The sequence below is a fragment of the Corvus moneduloides genome, chromosome 3, assembly GCF_009650955.1.
Source record: "Corvus moneduloides isolate bCorMon1 chromosome 3, bCorMon1.pri, whole genome shotgun sequence".
NCBI classification, from domain to species: domain Eukaryota; kingdom Metazoa; phylum Chordata; class Aves; order Passeriformes; family Corvidae; genus Corvus; species Corvus moneduloides.
Window position 1 is genome coordinate 111,538,253 of NC_045478.1, and position 15,790 is coordinate 111,554,042.

The window sequence follows — 15,790 nt, forward strand, 5'->3', positions numbered from 1 at the left end:
CATTCGCTGGTCCCCTGCCCCTTGCAGTCACTTTGACCAGGCACAAATGTCAGTGGGAGCTGTCGGCAGGTCCCAACTGCAAACCTCCCGCACCCAGTGGCCACCATCCATCATGAATTACGCACGGTGGTTTTGTGATACAAATTACAAGCTGCTTCTGAGCTAAACTCCATGTATTTGAGGCATGAGGCCAAGCTTGAACAAAGTGAAAGACAGGCTTTTTATTTGATAAATCTCATTATCTCGCTGGCAATTCAAAATTCATCTCAGACACAGAAATGCATCACAAAGTAGTTCTCTAGTTACTTGGAAAAGCCAAGATGCTTTAACATGTAAGTTAAAAGGTGTTTACACCCCCACCACACTAACATTTCCAGCTGTCCTCCACCTTCAACCTGGAACTATGTTTTGACGGAACAGAAACCTTGATTTTCTAAAGAAACACAAGTACATCACACTTCTTCAGCAAGGATTCCCAGACAAAAGCAAGTCACTGCAGACTCCTTCAAGCAGATCTTAGTGATCTGCATGATTTCCTTAATCCCTAACCAATGATACAGGATAAAAGGAATTAGCACCAAAAGCTAGAACTACTTCAACATTACAGGTGTAATACTGAGAGGGTCATTCTCACCACATAGTTACAGTGAACTAAATAACCACTTATCACCTTTCTTCCTCTACATGAAACATCTATGTTGCGGGAGCTTTGCGTAAGGCAGGCACACCCTCCCAAGCTAAGCAGCCTCTCCTGTTGCTGACCCCCACTCATGACCAACATGAGCATGCCAGAGTAGGGATTAAATTCCCTACGTGCTGTAGAGGTCCATCTCCTTCTCTTCCTCACTCCCTAAGTGCTGATTCAGTTTGGCTGTGCAGCTCACCAGCCCACTTGTTGGCACATCCCCACTTCAAGTCCCGTAAAGAAAGAACCCAAGAGGTCACCAGAATTTTGGGCTACCCCAGGCCTAAAGGTTGGGGGAGGTGGAGTTTGTCTCTCTGCCTTCCTATCAACATCCTCTTTTCTGCCAGGAGGAGCCTGGGCTGATCAGGAGCTGAAGAAACACATTTCCTCATGGTTATTTGTTCCCAATCCATTCTCCTCCTCAGAAGCTCCCAACTATATCAAAGGAATGAAGGAGGGACCACAGCCAGGGAAGGGCTGATCTACATTTCTGATGTGTAACACACATGACTATGAAGGGGCCAGATCATCCCATGAAGCTGGTATCATGAAGGGCTCTAGGAGCTCTGAAACATTTGGAGGAGGATAATTCCTGGGGTTGGATACTCATTGGGAGTAACGGGTCAGGCCAGGAAAGCAGCGGACTGTCATTTCAGCAGATGGGCTACTGCCTCATTTTGCAAATTGAAGAAATGAAGCACAGGCAAACTACGGGCCGGCTTATTGTGGAAATGAAAGTCAAGGCTGTGTGTTTTGATTTCCAGAGCGCTCCACACAAGTCCAGCCTTCCTCATCCACAAAGTCATGCTGTAAACATCCTCAGGGCAGGGCCTACACCTCTCATTTGCTTTATGTCTGTGGCTTCCCATCTTCCACAGTTTGCAGATCCCTTCACGCTTTCCAATAGGGCTGTGCATTCAAACCTGCTGACAACAGGCTTGCTTTCCCTGGCTTTCCTGCACATCTTGCACGTAGTTTGTGGATCCTCATGAGTCTGTTCTCTGTGGCCCTCTGCAGATTCCTATGTGTCCCTCTGCAGATTTCTATGTGCCCCTCTCTTCCTACCTATCCCTACACACCACAAGAGCCAGCAGCAGGAATTTTCAAACTGGCCTTAACTCCATCTAGTTGCCCTAATTCAAGACAAAAGCACAGATCTTCCCTGTCATTTTAGCATTTCCCATCTCAAGGTATGGGAGCTGTTGATCTCCCACATGAAAATGCATTATGCTGTCAGCCCAGCCTAAGGGCTGTTATTTAATTTACTTGAGGAGGTAAGTGAAAGCCCCTTCATGCAAATGCTTACAATGTGATCTGGAAAACAGCAGGCGTAATTAGATAAAATGGCAGCAAAGCCCACCAGGGAAATAATGTTAATTCATGAGGATTTTCCTCTCTACCTCCCTCTCAGCAAGGTTTGAAGCCAAGGAGGGGAGGAAAAAAAAAAGAAAAGAAAAAACCAGAATGCACCTCAATGATCTATCAAGTAGAAAAACAGGACAGCAACCAGTGGGGTCATCTAAAAGATGCCTCTGCATGACACCCCTAGCAGGACTGGCAGCTCATGCTCTTAAGTGATGCAGCACTGAAAGCAAAAATTGCTCTGTCACTGTCATAAGTTAATCTGAGTAGAGACATAATGAGCCATCACCCCTAAACTTCACATCCTCTCCTGACCAAGGCTTAGCCAGGCCATGGAGATTTCTCACATGGGAACATCACTGCAGCCCCCTGACTCCACTAACAATAACAACACCAGAACTCCTTTGCAAGTCTTGAAAGAAGATCTGGCATTTCCAACCCACTCATGAATTCTTTCCCTCAAAAATAGCCAGGAAAGGGTTCTGACCAAACTGTCACTTGGTGGTAATGGGGATCATGAGGGCACCCTGATCCCAGCACATGGGACATCCAATGGAGAGAAGCTTTCCCAGTGACCTCAGGAAACCACAGCTCTGTGTTTCCGTTGCTGCCACCTTCTCCCTCCTACCTAGAAGCCAGCCAGGAAAGCCACCTCCTGATTGCTGACCTGCCACTACCAAAATGGATTCCAATTAGCCAACTCACTCACAGCTATTAGGAAAGAGAGACATTTTTTGTTGTTGAGTAATTACTCCTCATGAAATGGCTTACATCCTTAGTTGATTAGGTCACAACACACTGTGAACAAATTGATGTAACAGAGATATCTTTAACCTGATAAATTAAGGCATACTTTCTCAATATAGAAAGCTTAATTGAAGCCATGCATGGGGTATTTACCAAAGGCATCTAGAAACAGAACTGTAACATGCACAAACAAACAACAGTTGAAATCCAAAGACAGCAGCCCATACACAACCAACTTGCTTATTTATTGGAGGGGAAAAAAAAAAAGAGCTAGTTTGTCTGCTTACTGTGAGGATAGTAAATGACTCAAAGTGAACAGAGTAGTTTGACATCACCAGTTAAATATGTAAAGGCAGAATTCAGGTGGCACATGTGAAAGAAAAGAGATTTTGTTTGTTTGCTTCCCTACATACTTTCCCCCAGCTATCAGGGGAAAGGCTTTTTTTTTTCCCTAGTCAGGGGTTTACTTGCTGAAGCAATTCAAGATACACAAAGTTTATAGAAAGCCTGAATAACCACACAGTAAATGTGCCACAGCGAGGGTTCCCAAAATACAGCCCATGAAGTCCCCGCAGAAGAATCTTGAAGTCAGCCTGGGTTGTATTGCAAATAAGTTTGATCACATTTACTCTCCCTTCACCAAGTCCTAATCTTTAATGTTCCTCCACAAATAAAACTTCATCTGCCTGGAGAACAGCAGCTCCTCCACCATTTCTATCAAGTCATCCATTGTAGTACACTGGTTTATTTAAAACAAACCCAACTGCCCAAGCCCATAAATACCAACTGCTTCCTGATTTTGGGACTTGCCCATCTATTAAAAAAGAAGCCGTTCACTTTACAGACCGTGGCCCTAATCTTTGAAACAGTTTTGCCTGTGCTTAGCAGGAGCATATGAGCACTTCGGTCCAATGTAAGCATTTGCTGAAGTGAGGCCAATGTTTCCTGTTGTAGTTAAAAGCACATTATACAGTTAGGATGGAAAAATATGTCTGCGACACAAAATCAACCCTTCTCTTCCCATTTCAGGATGAGGGGGTCGGGAAAGCACTCTCAATGTAAATATATGTGACAAGGGCCCTGGTAGAGTGAGTGCCATGAACAGCTTTATACTGTGTTGGCTTTCTAAGTCGGGAAACCAACTGGGTGTCATTTAATCTCCCAGATTAAAATCACTTAGCGAATATTGTATTGTTTCAGTGCTCTCACTGTCAGCGCAGCGCTGGGGGCCTCGCCGGCGCTCTGCTGCTCGCTAACTCACCACTAATGAAACCTCGCGCAGGAGCAGCTGCCGGAATCTGTGTCAAACTGCATCTGGCACCCATCTATCTTCCAGCCATCTAAATTCACCTCTGAAATCATACAAAAGCAGCCGCAGAGCTCCCTGCAGCCACTCCAACACACCAGGCTTTGTCTCATCAAGCCTGTTAAGCAATTTAAAGCAATTTATTTTTTTAATTTGCCTTGTGTTTTACAGCGGCAGCTTTCACAAAAGCAGCGAAGAAGTTAAAAAAATTGGGGGGAGGGAGGGAAAAAAGTGCCCCCTTTTCTTTTGTTGTTTTTTTGGGGGGGGGGTTTTTTGTTGGTTTTTTGTTTTTTTTTTTGGAAAAGAAAGCCTGTCAAGCTCTCAGTAGACTATCATTAAACCAGTTTTGGCTGAAACTGTATGTTTAGGGGTTTTCCAATGGAGACACTCTGGTGCCTGCAATACTCAGACAGGGAGGGGAGGCTTCTATACAATTGTTGAATTGTTGTCATGGCTGTTAAATATGCTGTAGCACAAATACCCAACAGGGCTGAAGGTTTGTCGTGTATTGGCTCTGGAGAGGTATCAAAACTACTGTTATTAACTAGCAGATAACTGAGTTATACAAACACTGAATAAAAGATTCAGACAAAAGTTTTAAAAGGTTTATTAACTTCACTCCAAACCCTTCCCCCCTTTGCCCCCCTCACCTCCCAACTGGAGCTTTAAGTACTCTGTAAATTAAAAATATTTTACATTTACTGTAGCGTTAATTTGACTGAGTCTCCTCTAACGTTTGGGGTAAAACTGTCTCTTCTCTCTTTGAATTTTCTGCAGAGGACAGGAGTTTTGTTCCACCATCTCGTTAGGCTCATGAGTGGCAGTTTGAGAGAGTGGCACAGTAAAGCCATGACTTGCTGACTAAAACAGGTCAATGAAAAACAGGCTAGTGACTGAAATTGAAACTTCTCATTTCTCTCAAGAAAAGGGTGCATTGTCAAGATAGAGTCTAGCATGTCTATTAAGCAACTTTCAGAGCAGCAGTGCTCAGCACAGCAGCACCGCAAGCTCCCCAGCGCGAGAGGAGGGGACGTGGCCCCTGGCACAGGCACAGCCCCAGCGCCCGGCCAGGCCCCGCCGGGACAGACGCCGTCCTCTCCACGCCAAAGCCCAGCCAGCTGCCGGGAAGGAGCATTAAAGAACACGGCGTGCAGAGGGCAGGGGATGTGCTGGGCTCCCCTCCCAGGCTGAAGTTGTCCATCCAGCCAAACAGGTCATGATCCAGGTCTCAGTGACATCCAGACATACGGCATGGAGGACTCTGGGTGAGTGTGCCAGGCCTTCCATAAGGGCAGTGGTGGGTGAATTTGGGAGGCGTTTCCTAGACTGAATGCTGCAAACTGCAGGAGCAGGAGAAACAGGATCTAATTAAGAAACACCATCTAATTAAGGTGCATTTTCCCCACGCAGATTCATACACATCTCTCCAGGCTATAGGGTCCTCATTTCTTGCTTCAACCCAAACCAGACTGACTGTATTTTGCATTTCTATGACAATTTGTTCTCAGCATTTCTCAGGAAGAAGCACAACGTACTCCTATGAAAATGATCACATGCTCGCAGATACCACTGTCTCTACTGCTAATTCCATTGTGTCCATCCCCTGTGCAGCTAACCTTTTGCAGCAGCTGAAACAATCTGAAAAAAAGCGGAAGTGGGCTCCTTTCCTGTGAGCTTCCCAAAGTAACCACTTCGACAAGAAATTGCATTCCTGAGCAAAGGCTACCAGTCCCACTGCTGGCATTGCTGCTCCTCTACCCACTAGCTAAAAAGGAGATTTGGATATGCCCTGCATAGGGTGACTTTATAGGGATGTCCAAAATGAAATCACCAACGCTGAGAGGCTGACCGAGTATCCTGGGCAGCCCCCTCCAGCCCCCAGTTGAGCTCAACAGCAGGACTGACAACAGCCCCAGGATTGTGGCCACCAGGAAAAGCCACAGAGATCGACAATTCATTTTTTACAGGCCAATGGGCTGACCTCTGGGCAGCAGTGGAACAAGTCAGCATAAAGGTGACAAAGCTCTGTATAACATTATAAATCATCCAAACCAACCAGCAGAAAATCCACGCGCTGATCAAGTTAGCTTACACTGCCTCTTTTTCTTCCCCTGTGCAAACAGTGTCCTCTCCCCCATCACCTCCCAAGGCCCATCTGGAGGTATCACGAGGGGCGTTCTCACATCCTGCTCCCTGAAGAAGCCAGTCCTGCTCGCCAAGCACTCACCAACGTCACGCCAAGCGATGACGCAAGCCATGACTGTTGTCCAGGTGGTGGGGTGTGACCTATTTTTGGGCTACACGGGTTTGGTTTGGGAGGAATGTGCAATGTCTAGTGATGGAGGTGGGAAGAGGAGCAAATTGTTGTAAGAAAGTCAGAAATTGATCTTATATCCTATGTACTGGCTCTGTGTTTTTAGAGGGAAGTAAGAGGGCAAAACAAAAGCAGTGCCACAGCCTCAGGATCTTAACATCAATCTGGAGTGGAAGTAAGAAGGAGAAAGCATCCCCATTGTAGGAAGCAGAAACTCTTGCTGCTTACAGAACTAGCATGTCCCCAAAATCTGGTTTCCTTAACAGTATATGGCACCAAAAGGGGAAATACTTTAAAGACACAAAGGCATTTTGCTCCTCCCTGCCTTCCAAGAAGCACATGCATTCAAAAACAACCTGTCCAGCACCACTACCAGCTGTCTCAGGTTTTATGCACGTATAAGCTGTCCTGTAACTGGCACAAATGTTCATTTACCAAGTGGAGTACTTCTTCAGTCATTCCACTCTGACATGATATATGCAACCTAATGAGCTCCGTAGCAACAGGGTAAATTTTCACAGCTAATTCTCCCTCTTGCAGGATTTTCTTTGGCATTGGGCTGAAGTATGGTTGGTTTGCTTGTCACTTGATGATTTTGCCATATTTTAGAGCAGCTCTGCTGACCCAAAAGGACAGCAGCACTGTCCTACACAAACAAGCAGTATTTCAAACTCTGCAGCGTTGCCCTCAAGTTGCAGTCCAGTGGGCATCCCACCGAGGTTGTGAAGAAAAGGGAAGCAAATGCACTTGATTCGCACAATGCACAGCACTCCTTTAATTAAAGGAGACTCTCAGCTGGTCTGTACCTACTTTCCTGAAATCTTTGGGGCTTTCCAACCCTTCCAGCCCCTTCATCCATAGGGAGCTCTCTGCAGATACCTGTCCTAGCACTTTGTCTGGCATACACAAGCCCGACAGAGCTGTGGTTGGTTTGTATTATGTGGCATGTGCACACTGCCTATAAAGAAAACAAACAAAACCTCTCCAAAATAACCCGTTCCGTGTATTGATCATGAAAAACTCCTCAGTTCCAATTTCCAGGAACTCCTACAAGAGCAGGCAAGCCTTGGTGCCTACATCCTTTAAATATAATCTGAAGGGAATTAGTGTTTCAATAATAAAGGGAAGCTTTTTTTTAATGGGGAAAACCAGAAAACCGAATGGAGCTTCTTTATATCAGGTGCTGTGTTCATGTAATGAGTTCTTTTGTAGTGTAATAGTTTTCAAAACAGGGCAGCCAAGAATTGCTTTTTCCAGTTATCTATAAATCAGGGCTGGAGAGAAAAGAAAACAGTTCCAGAGTGTGGTATGCATCAGTCTGAGCAATCACTCCAGCTAGTCATGCAGGTAAACAGCCACACAGCATCAATTAGCAACACAAAAAAAAGGGGCCATCTATAAAACAGAGTACAGGAAAAAAAAAAGCTTACAAGTTTGCCAACCAGCCACTTATCTGTTTAAAGAGAGGGAAAAGGGAGCTACTCCAAATCGTAGGGGTCATCAGAAGAAGGCAGAGATCAGAGCACGGAGCAGTATGGACAGAGCAAGGGAGGATGCCTCCTGAATGAAGAGGTAAAGAGAAGAGAGAAATTGGGCCGGGGGCTTGCAGGCAAATAAAAGTTACACACAGCTGCAAACTGGCACAGAAAGAGCTCCGAAACAAGGAGGTGGGGAGGGAAAGGCAGTGGGAAGAGGGGGATCTAGACCTAATTATGGCAGAAAACAATTTGGGTGCTTTTTTTTTTCTTGTTCCACATTCATCTGGATAAAAATAATAAGGACTGAAGTGTGAGTCCAAGAGGCCAAGGATGGCAAAATTTACCACACTAGAAGCAAAAGATGACCCAGTTTGGACAAGAAGTTTAAGCAGAAGAAAATCAAGAGAAGAGAAGGAAGCTTGAAAACTTGTGTAGAGAAGATAACAGCAGGATTTAGCAACCATAAGGAATAGGAAGGGGGATGGGTAAGGAGAGGGGAGTTAAAAACAGAGTTGCAGCTATGTTTCATGGCACTAATTCAGCAAAGAAACAGCCTCAAATGGATGTAAACAATGGACTATTCATTAGGGGTTTCATTCCCTGCAACCCAGCAAACTATTGTCTGCAAGTTTTAAATACTCCCTTCACACACACACAAACTAAATTACAGAAGATGTGAAACATCAGATAATCTCAACGTGTCTCAAAATCACTGCCCTCAAGCATGCACTATGCTTGGCAGACTCTTCTTCCAACCATCTGCCAGCACGTGGAGGAAAATAAATAATTAATACACATCTGGGGTCAGACTGTGAGCTACAGCACCCAGCCTGAAACTCATGCCTGAGCAAAGGACAGGCAGTGACTAACAGCACATGTGGATTGAGCTCTGGGGAGCCTTTCCAAGCTGTCCCACCCTAAGCATCCTGTCCACCTTGCCACGGGACCCTCCCACACTGACAGAAGATGATGTGTGCTTCTATCCCACACTACCCATCTGACACGGCAGCTGAACAAGCAATTCAAAGTTTGGGGCTACATTTTCAGTTGCAGAAGGTTCAAATTTCTCCTGATGCCACTATTACAGTAAGGGGCAGCGTGGATAGGCAGAAAATATGTTTGACATCTGTATTTGCTCATCTGGTAGAGCTCTCCAGTAATACCCCTTCCTGAGCACCAGGGTACACAACAGGGCATGCAGGTGTGATCCAAATATCCTTGTCTTGTTCTCAAAGGTGATTTGGCTCTTTGGACTGCCCCAGAGCAAGCCTCCAATCCACAGCCCCTCAGAGGGAAGGGGTTTGTTTTTCCCAGGAAAGGGCTAGCGACCATGGAAGGCATTTGTAAGGGCAAGATGGAAAAAGAGGCAGAAAACTTGGGCTTTCTTTTTCCCCATCGATATGAAAGCATCTGCATAAAGGACCTTCCACAGTGCATCCTTCCTGTACTCATAGGCAAAGGCTCAAAGGACCTCTCGTCTGCAGAGCGGGAGAGCACAGGCTGTACGTCCTCACTCAGCATCTCTCATGCCTGATAGGATGTGACCTGTCTTTCAGGAATTTGGAGGACTGCAGAGAGAAGCTCCTGACAAGAGGCTGTCTCACAGCTTTTCTTCCTCTTGCCAGGGTCCAAAGGTACATTAGCACAATGACTCTGCTCAGTGTTAGATCACATTGCTCCCATCAGGAATTACACACATGTAAGGAGACCTTGGGCTCCCTTCAGGTTCTCACCCAACTTCTTTAAATTCCTACTGCTAGCACTGAAGGTCTGTAGAGATGAGGGACAGAATCACAGAATCTGTTGAGTTGGAAGGAGTCCACAAGGATCATTGAGTCCAGCTCCTGGCCCTGCACAGAATCATCTCCCAGAGTCACACCATGAGAAGGGACAAGTCTTTTCTTACCCTTAGCTTTGGGCATATGGGCAACAACAAAGCACCTAATTTTGTTTTGTCTGTTATCCAGAAGTGCTGTGTGTTTCATTAAGCAGCAGTGGAAGCATGCAAACAACACACAGCCCACACAGGGAAAAACTGGCCTGGAAAAGTGGCAGGAGGGGAAGAACTCAGTTTTAATTCGTGTCTTTCGTATTGCATGGACTCTTTTTGTTCATGTTACACTGTCCACAAGCAGCACACACAACAAATCACTGTCCACCAAACTGGGAAAAATAAAGACAGAAAAGCTGAAAATACACAGATTCATTTATGGTTCCCCTCTGATCTCAGCATGCTTCACATTTAGGGTTCATGGAGCATCTCAGATAGACACAGACACACACTGACAACTACCACAGTTTAGGGACACCTTCACAATTGCCACATGGGCGGCAAGAAGCAAAGTGCTTGTGTACAACACTGAAATTCCCCTTCCTAGCTCTCTGAAAAGCCCCCAAGGCTGCCTCCAAAGGCAGCCTTTGGGGTTATAGGAGATGGGCCCCAGAGCTTCTGCAGCTCTGTATGTGTTTCAATTTTAACCTACACTTTCAGTGTGAAGGGAAGACAATTTCTACTTCTTTTCACTGTAAGGATAGCCAACAAAATGTGAACTGAAGGTTGGGCAGAAAAACTGAGGAAGCACAGAGAGTGGGTGTTGTAAGTCACGTGTGGTCTCCAGCATATGGATAACAGTCACACTTAAATAAGGAAATCAAATGTCAGTCCACTACTACCCTGTCCAAAATTAATCTCTCTACTGATTCCCAAGAAGATCCAGCTTCAAAAGCTGAGCTCCTGCTCGCAGGAAGAGACAGATAGTAGAAAACCCACACAGGGAAATAACTGGAGTTTGTTCTGCTCCTCTTTTACCCAAAGTCCTTTTTATTAAGTGCTTTTAACTGAGCTGTACTAGAAAAGGAAGCAGGAGAGGAAGGGGGCAGTGGGAGGAGGGAAGGGGGAAATACAGCATTTCCCATCAGCTCTACCAAAGGAAAGGCATGGTGGGGAAACAGAAGGGATGGCTGCAGATCATTCCCAGCCAGACAAGTGCAAAAGAGGAACAAAAAGGAGTAACACATGGAGATCAGCAAAAGAAAAACCAGCACACAGGGGGAAGACCAAGAGAATACACAGGAAAGGAAAAGACAGTGAGGAGGCTCTTCTGGTGGGACGAACTACTGAGGAAACAGCCAAACACACACCACCACTCTAAGAATCAAACAGAAGCAGCTGAAGGTTCAAAGAAAGCATCCTAACACAGAGGAGAAGAGGTTCTGTCTGAGAAAGAACCATGGTCTTGAAAACTCCAGCAAGAAAAGAAATGCTAGATAGAAGGTGGTAACAAGAAGGTAAAAAAAAAAAAGAATACAGGGGTTTGGATTTTTTTACACACTGAAATCTTTCACTCAAGTTCATGTCTAACTTGGAAAGCATCAAACCTCAATTTCAGCAGAAAAGATTCAAGTTTGAATTAGTCAGCCCATAAAGGATATTTAATCACCACCTCTAATCAGCCTCCTATCACAACCAAGGACATGCCAAATATCTGAAGCAGACTAAGTTTAAAAACTAAAACAGTACCAGAAATAGTAACAATTCCTGGCTGAGTCACATTTTAAGCTACACACATTACCCATTCAAAGGATTTAATGTGAACATTGTTATTGTTGAAACTTGTTGCTTTGCCTTATTTTGGTAGCTCAGATGAGTAGGAACAACATTTCCTGTACTATGGACGAGATGCTTTTTGATCCTTACGGGGTTTTTCCTTCCTCTTGTTCCCAGCCTTCAAACACCTCTATTGGTGGGAACTTTCCTTGCAGACAGTGTCCTTCCCAAGGACAGACTTAGAGAAAAGATGACTTTCCTTAGAGTTTTAACATAGACATGGGGGCTGATGAAAATGGTCGCTTGGGTGTATGCATGGTGTGGGCCAATGAAGCTGCAACCAAATGTCTTCACTCTTTCTCCTGTAACTTGATACCTGGCTTTAGCGATCCCTCCAGCTCTTGAATTAGGAATGGAAAACATGAGAGCTCTGTTTCACAGCAAAGGTTTAGAGACGGGGGAAGGAAAAAAAAAAAAAAAGGACATATTAGGGCTACTTGCAAACAGTATTTGCTTTACACTGGACTTAAACACCTGACACCACCACATGTAGGCTCTGTGTACCCCCAAGTATCTATGGGCACCCGTGCTACAAAGCACTGCCCAGCTCTGTCAGAGCTGGTGGTTTGAAGCCTGACCCTGAATTGGGCCTAAAGCTTGATTTCTAAAGCAATTCCCTTTACTTCGTGCCTCTCTGCTCCAACTGCTCTGGGTGCAAATAATGGCATTTGAAAGCAAACAGCTACTGCTAGTGCTGAGGGAGCAAGATATTAAAAACTCCAATAGCTGTTTTTGTGCATAACTGCAGTTTGTCGTGAGAGTATAACAGGATGCTGGGCTGAAAGCTTTATGAAAATGGTGTCCCTAATCGTCACACTCATTTCCAAGTCCTTTGAAAAATATTTTTAAAGCATCTGTCTAGTTACATGTCTTGTTACGTGCTCTCAGCCACAAATTGGCAAATTTCAAATCCCGAAACAGAGCACAAGAAACCTTCCCCAAACACGAGCTCTCTCAGCACTTTGTGGTATCCCTGGCCTTCCCAGACTGCTCTCGTGCACCAGGGAAGGGTATAGTGTGCTCGCAGGCTCACCAGGAAAAACCTTTTCCCTGAGCATTGTGGCTCAGCCATTTCAGTGACACAATTACAGCACTTGCCAAGGAGCTTGCATCATGTAACATGCTGCGAGGCTTTTCACGGCAACACGGCTCGCAAGCTTCCCTTCGGGGGCCCATCCCAGAACGCCCTGCTGCAAAATGCTGCAGCTCCCAGCCCCCGCCAGCTTATCCCACCTCCACAGGAACAGTAGCAGGGATCCTGCACCTCTTTTGGTCCTTCAGCCCTGCGGAGCTGAGTTTAACGCTCCCTTCCAGTGTTTGCAGGGAAGGATGACTGTCACCTTTCAGAATACCACCAGTCATCTTTGCAAGAAGGTTGTGATGTAAATCAGGTGGGAAAGTGATAAAGAACCAGCAAAACCACTTTTGCTGTGTTCTCAGGACTATGAATTTATGGTACCACTGCTTGTTTGACAGAGGTCAAATTTGAGCTAATGCAGGATTAAGTTCTGCCTGTGGAACCACATGATGCTAATGGCAGGTAGTGCTGAAGATCCAGGTGGAAACAAAGCTTAACTTTGCCTTCTTCCACTATAACATAAGAGCACTCAGATTTACAGACTGGTGACAATATTTCTAAAACAACAGGCTATAGCCATGCCATGTATCAATAAAGCTGGAGCTTTGCTGGGATGGTGAGGAACGAGCAGTGTGCACTGCAAACTAAAGAGTACAAACACACAGCAAATTAAGCAGTTTGTTCCTGAGCTGAGGTTTGTAGAGATCTGATGAGCTGCAGGATATTGGCTCTCCATCTTGCTTCCAGCTGCTTCTACAGATGTCCAGGCTCCTCACTGCCAAGAAGAGCTTGGAGGCTAGTGAAAGCAGCTGGAAGAGAAGGAGGTGGAGGAGGAGTCAGGCTTCCACCCTCTGGGGAGGGCACAAAGAGGAGGAGGAGGAGGGAAGCAGGCACTGCCCACATGCTCTACCACTCTGGCTGAATGTGCTGACCACTGGGAAAAGGCGTAATGTCCAAGGAGAGGGGAATGAGGAACTTTGGAGTGTTTTTTCTTTTTTTCCCTTTTTCCCCTTTGTTTTTTTTTTTAAGGAAGCTAGGGAAGAAAATTAGGTCACTGAGTAGCATCTCTGCAAGAATGTGGGAGCAAGGAGGGCAGAGATTCAAGAAAGAACCAACAAGGAGAGGGAGGGAGTCAGAGAATCAGAGAGAAATAAAAGTGATGAAATATTAGTGGTGTATGCAAGAGCAAGAGAATCACTGAGCAGATGGGAGGAGGGAAGAAGAAATGATTAATAAGGAGTGTGAGGCCCTTCCCCCTCCCTCAAGCAGGACTAATCATGTGGAAGACAGCTAAAATCTTACTTCCTAATATTGCTTTGCTGCAGTAGCTGCTACATGATGGAGGAGAGCAAGCCCATCCCCAAGACAAAAACCTCCCCTAAAAGATGGGAACAAACCCCTCACAACACAACCACGATATTTTGGCTGTCGGTGCTAAAGAGACATCTGTCAGGATGGATCTGTCACATCCTGAGAGCTGACACCTGGTGCTCCTGCAGGACCACCAAGTCCTGCAGTGAGTCTAAAGCCACATTCCTGCTTTCACCCTGGTCACCTCCCCTGCCTCCAGCCTTAGAGAGGAAAATGACTGGCCTTTCCATGCAAGCCAAATGTGAATGTTCAACCTCCCTACACCAGCAGCCAAAAAATCTCATTGCCTGACATCAGAGCACACCTCTGACCAAGCATTTGTGGGGCCGCACCTGGATACGAACACGCTGCCTCCTCAGCACAAAAGCACAGGGTGAGCTTTGCCATTACAGCATCGATCAGAGGTGCAGGTCAGCTCTGCAGCTGCCCTGCTCTCCTCGACTCACTGGGCCAGAGCCAGCTCTCCTGCAATGGGAAGCACAGGCTCCCTTCCCACCATGTGTTTCTCAGGCTTGGCCATCACAAAGCAGGAGAGAAGAAGGGCCATTGCCACAGAAACAGTTCCAGATAAATACATTTGCTAAAAAGAGGCTCCCGTGGATTTCTGGTGACAGCCTGTCACCGGGACTGCTCTGCACAAAGCTCCCACAAGACTCAAGTACACAGTCCTCTTCCTGAAATATATGCTAAACAGCTTATTGCTTCCCACGTTTTACAGGTGCTAACATGTTCATCCATCCCCTCACTTTTTTCTTCCATGGACTGAGCAACCCCAATACCTTCACTTTCTCTGTAAAGGTCATGTCTGCTAAATCATCCATTCATGCTATTTTCCTCCTTTTCTTTTTCTTTTTTTTTTTTTTTTGACCCACTTATGAGTTGTTTTGCTGTTTTTAAAGGCTGTGAGCAGAAAACTGGTTCAAGACTCCAGCTGAGACCTCACCAAGCTGAGCTGAGTGGAAGGATCGCTGTACTCTTTTGGTTATAAACCTCAGCTTGCCTTTTTCACAACTGTACGAGGCTGGTGACTCACAGTCAGCCTGGAATCCACCATCACCTCCATCCCCCCTCTACAGAGCTGCTGCTCAGCCAGCCATCTCCCATTCTGGGTCTGGGCAGCCCATTATTCCCACCTAAGTCAACAACTTTGTGCTTGTCCTTTTCTGAATAACCTCTTATTTTCTCCACTTGGTCAACATTTTAAATCCTAACCCTGTTCCCAAGAAAACTCAGAGCTCCTCCCACGTCAGTATCATTTGCAAGTGTAATCAGCACCCACAGCAGAAAAATCCCCACTGCGTGTTAGTTCTGGGGACGACGCCCAAGAATTGACCACTGGGGATGCAAACTGATCCTAGAGCATTTGTGACATTGCACTCCACAACACCCAGGCCCTGGAATTTCCCTGGGAGTAACCTGAGAGTCACAATAAAGTGTGGAAGACAAAGTTGTTAGGGATATCATGCAAATATGCTGGGCTTATGATGGACCACTGTGCTCTGCCACAGGACATAATAAAAACAATTCAGATCAAGTGCCATGCTGCTATTTAACCCAGTGTAAGGGAGATGACTGCAGCTAATTAAAAACAGAAAAAGTGCAAAAGCCTCAGCAAGACAAAAGTGAAAAGGAGCATTTGCCTGATCATGGTGGTGGAGCATTCAGCAGAACTGTGATGTCTCCTGCAAGAAACAGGCATGCTCTCCTAAAAAACTTTCACCAGCAAGCATCACTCCTTCTACAGTATTCATCAAAGCTATTTCAATCCACACAACACCTCTTTTCCACCAGACATTGCTTCTCTCCAGGGCTTTGACACTACACTATGATGGCAAATATCTT